The 4,852-nt window shown below is 42.7% G+C and overlaps 1 pseudogene; it reads left to right on the top strand.

Moving 5' to 3' along the window:
* Positions 1 to 2,915: 2,915 nt before the first annotated feature.
* LOC103216425 (high mobility group protein B3 pseudogene) lies at positions 2,916 to 4,229 on the top strand (annotated as a pseudogene).
* The last annotated feature ends 623 nt before the right edge of the window (positions 4,230 to 4,852 follow it).

The following is a 4,852-nucleotide window of genomic DNA, read 5'->3' as shown; positions in this document are numbered from 1 at the left end:
GGTCATGGACTTGTGGCAATAGCTAACCAAGTAGAAGATGTGTAGGCCTTTGACTTGGCAATCCTACTCCTGAATAGAAAACCCAGGGAAATGAACATGCACAAAAGGAAACCTGTTGGAGATGTTCTCTGAAGCATTGTTTGAAATATTGAAAAATTAGAAACAATCTAAATGTCCACCAATAGGTAAATGTAGAAAATAAATTATAGTGTAGTCATATAGTAAAATACTACACAGCAGTGAGAGGTAGGAATATGGATACTTCGGGTGCGGTGGCTCACGCCTGTAATCCCAGCACTTTGGGAGGCCAAGGCAGGTAGATCACTTGAGGTCAGGAGACCAGCCTGAACAACATGGTGAAACTCTGTCCCTACAAAAAATACAAAAATTAGCTGGGTGTGGTGGTGGGCACCTGTAATTGCAGCTGCTCAGGAGGCTGAGGCAGGAGAATCACTTGATCCTGGGAGGCAGAGGTTGCAGTAAGCCGAGATCACACCCTGCACTCCAGCCTGGGTGACAGAGCCAGACTGTCTCAAAAAAGAGAGAATATGGATAATTCTCAAAAACATAATGTTGGTAGGAAAAAAGAATATTGCAGAGGATGCAACTTATGTGATTTATATTAAGCTTAAAAACACACAAAGCAATGCTATGTATTGTTTAGGGATATTCATATGTTTGTTAAAAGTTATAAAGACATGTATTACTGCTATGCTGTGAATGTTTGTATGTCCCCAAGAGTCATACATTGAAACGTAATCCCAAATGTGACAGTGTTAGAAGATGAGGCCTTTAGGAGATGATTGGGTACCCTCATGAATGGGATTACCGCCCTTATAAAAGAGACTTAAGAGAGCTACCTGGCCCCTTCCACCATGTGAGGACACTGTACAAGGTGAAGTCTGTGAGAAAGTAAGCCCTCACCAGAAACCACCACCCCATTGATCTTGGCCTTCCCAACCTCCAGAACTGTGAGAAATAAGTTTCTGTTGCTTATAAGATACTCAGTCTAAAGTGTTTTGTGATAGCAGCCCAAATAAACGAAGACAATTGCCATGATAAACACCAACTTCAGGGTAGTGGCCACTTCTGGGTAGAGAGGGAGGGGAATGGGATGGAAGAACAATACACAGGATATTGCAATTGTATGTGTAACCGGTTTTTTCTTGAATTAGGTAGTATGTACATGGGTGCCTACTATTATATACTGTACTTTTTCTTGAGATATAATTAACATATAAAATTAATCATTTTAAAGTGTATAGTTGGTTTTTAGTATATCCACAAAGTTGTGAAACCGTCACCACTCTCTAATTCCAGAACATTTCATCATCCCCAAAAAGAAATCCCATGCCTATTGCAACAGCCTTTGCAAAATTATGACTGAGACAGTGAAAGAAATCTAACTTAATCAACTCCATCTTGCTTCTAACCTCCAAGCTGTCCTTGCTCATTCCTAGGCATAGACTGAACTAACTTTGGGAGAAACTTATAGTTTATAGCTTTTGTTTTTGTTTTTGTTTTGATATGGAGTCTCACTCTGTTGCCCAGGCTGGAGTTCAATGGCATGACCTCGACTCACTGCAACCTCCACCTCCTGGGTTCAAGTGATTCTTCTGCCTCAGCCCCCCGAATAGCTGGGATTGCAGGTGCCCACCACCACACCCAGTTAATTTTTGTATTTTTGGTAGAGACGGGGTTTCACCTTGTTGGCCAGGCTGGTCTCGAACTCCTGACCTCAAGTGATCTGCCCAACTCTGCTTCCCAAAGTGCTGGGATTACAGGCATGAGCCACTGTGCCCAGCCTATGGACATACATTTTCATCTCTCTTGGATATATGCCTAGCAGTGGAATTGCTGGGTCATGTGGTAACTCCTTGTTTTCCTTTTTGAAGTACTTCAAAGCAGTGATACTATTTGATAGTCCCCTAGCAATATATGAGGGTTCAATTTCTCCACATTCTTATTAACATTTTTTTTTTGAAACGGAGTCTTGCTTTGTCACTCAAGCTGGAGTGCAGTGGCTTGATCTCTGCTCACTGTAACCTCTGTCTCCCCGGTTCAAGTGATTATGCAGCCTCAGCCTCCTGAGTAGCTGGGATTACAGGTGCAAAACACCAGGCCCAGCTAATTTTTAAAATACTTTCAGTAGAGACAGGGCTTCACCATGTTGGTGAACGTGATGAGAACATTTCCAAGGGAAAACCATTTCCCTTCTGGCTCCCCAGCTCCCCCATCTGCTGAGAGCTACTTCTACTCAATAAAACCTTTCACTCATCCTCCAAGCCCACATGTGATCCGGTTCTTCCAGGTACACCAAGGCAAGAAACCCCAGGATACAGAAATCCCTCTGTCCTTGTGATAAGGAAGGGGGTTTAATTGAGCTGGTTAACACAAGCCACCTATAGACATCAACCTAAAAGAGCACCCTATAACACACGCCCATTGGGGCTTGAGCTGTAAACATTCACCCCCTAGACACTGATGTGGGGTGGGAGCCCCACAGCCTGCCCATCCGTATGCTCCCCTAGAAGTTTGAGCAGCAGAGCACTGAAGAAGTGAGCCACACCCCCATTGCACACCCTTCAAGCGTTCCTGTTTCACCGTCTCTACAAAAAATTTTTAAATATTAACCAAGTGTGGTGGTGTGTGCTTGTAGTCCTGGCTACTCAGGAGACTGAGGTGGGAGGATCACTTGAGCCTGGGAGGTTGAGGCTGCAGTGAGTTATGATCCCAACACTGTACTCTGTCTTGGGCGACAGAGCAAGACTCTGTCCCAAACAAACAAACAAAAATAAACACAAATGTTGTATGATTCCACTTATATGAAGTCTCTAGAATAGGTAAATTCGTAGAGACAGAAATTAAAATAAATAGAGGTTACCAGAGGCTGAGGGAAGGGGAAAATGGGGAATATTATTTAATGAGTACAGAGTTTCTGTTTGGGATGATGAAAAAGTTCTGGAAATAGGAAGTGGTGATGATTACACTACTTTGTGAATGTACTTAATGTCACTGAATTGTATACTTAAAAATAGCTAAAATGGGCTGGGTGTGGTGGCTCACGCCTGTAATCCCAGCACTTTGGGAGGCCAAGGCTGGCAGAAAATCTGAGGTCAGGAGTTCAAGACCAGCCTGGCTAACATGGCGATACCCTGTCTGTACTAAAAATACAAAAATTAGCTGGGCGTGGTGGTGCATGACTGTAATCCCAGCTACTAGGGAGGCTGAGGCAGGAAAATCGCTTGAAACCAGGAGGCAGAGTTTGCAGTGAGCCGAGATTGTGCCACTGCACTCCAGCCTGGTGACAGAGGGAGACTCTGTCTCAAAAAAAAATTTTTTTTAAGTTAAAATGGGGCCGCCACTACAGCGCCTGCAGAAACTTCGGGACACGCCACCGTCTTCCGCTGCCTCGCCTCCGAGGGCCCTCCCTCTCCTCCCCATGCCCTTCACTCCCCTCCACCTTCCCTCATACTAGGCGGCCGGGAAGGAAGAAGAAATTCAGTCAGGATGGCTAAAGGTGACCCCAAGAAACCAAAGGGAAAGATGTCTGCTTATGCCTTCTTTGTGCAGTTGTGCAGAGAAGATCATAAAAAGAAAAACCCAAAGGTCCTTGTCAATTTTGCAAAATTTTCCAAGAAGTACTCTGAGAGGTAGAAGACCATATCTTGGAAAGAGAAGTCTAAATTTGATGAAATGGCAAAGGTGGATAAAGTACACTATGATCGGGAAATGAAGCATTACGGACCAGCTAAGGAAGGCAAGAAGAAGAAGGATCCTAATGTCCCAAAAGGCTACCGTCTGGATTCTTCCTGTTCTGTTCAGAATTCCGCCCTGAGATCAAATCCACAAACCCAGGCATCTCTATTGGAGATGTGACAAAAGAAAAAAAAAAAAAAAAAAAAAAAAGCTGGGTGAAATGTGGAATAGCTTAAATGACAGTGAAAAGCAGCCTTACATCACTAAGGTGGCAAAGCTGAAGAAGTATGAAAAGGATGTTGCTGACTATAAGGCAAAAGGAAAGTTTGATGGTGCAAAGGGTCCTGCTAAAGTTGCTGGGAAAAAGATGGAAGAGGAAGATGAAGAAGAGGAGGAGGAATAAAGAAACTGTTTATCTGTCAAAAAAATAGTTAAAATGATAAATTTTATGCTTGTATATTTTATCCAATAAAAAAGTAAAGCTAAAGAATTAAGGAGCCCCTGCCAACTGGTAAATAAAAATTAAGCAGAAGCTGGGCACAGTGGCTCACACCTGTAATCCCAGCACTTTGAAGGTCAAGGCAAGAGGACCATGTGAGCCCAGGAGTTAGAGACCTGCCTGGGCAGCATAGTGAGACCCCCCATCTCTATAATTATAGAAATAAATAAAAATGTTAAAAAATTAAGCAGAGTAAAAACAAAAACACAAACACAATAACTAACAGTTGTATTTATTTCTTAGCTTATCTAAGAATAATTGGGAGCAAATTCCTTCAGATATTCCAAGATTGCTGGATTTACTTAGGATTCACCTATACTGTGTTGCTCATGATCTTCCCACATATTCATGATCACTTTGAGTATGGTACACTAATTGTCTTCACCTTTAGCAGAGTAAAGAGCAAATGATAGGCAAATGTTCTTGGGGGAAAAAAATGGAGGAACGAAAATACCCTTTTTTGAACAGGTATAGAACTCACATAGGATTTATGTAGCTAAGTATAGAAGGAGGAGCTCAGTTCTCTGCTTCCAGTTGAGGACAGAATCAGCAGATACTGTGACAGAAGAGAATTAGCTTGGTTAAGAGGAAACCTTCCTGGAAGTCCTTTTACCACTGTAGAATGAGAGGATTAGACCAGGAATATCTAACACC

This window comes from Chlorocebus sabaeus, chromosome 2, assembly GCF_047675955.1.
Source record: "Chlorocebus sabaeus isolate Y175 chromosome 2, mChlSab1.0.hap1, whole genome shotgun sequence".
Lineage (NCBI taxonomy): Eukaryota > Metazoa > Chordata > Mammalia > Primates > Cercopithecidae > Chlorocebus > Chlorocebus sabaeus.
The sequence above is the reverse complement of the archived record's forward strand: the minus strand, read 5'-3'. Positions and strand labels throughout refer to the sequence as shown.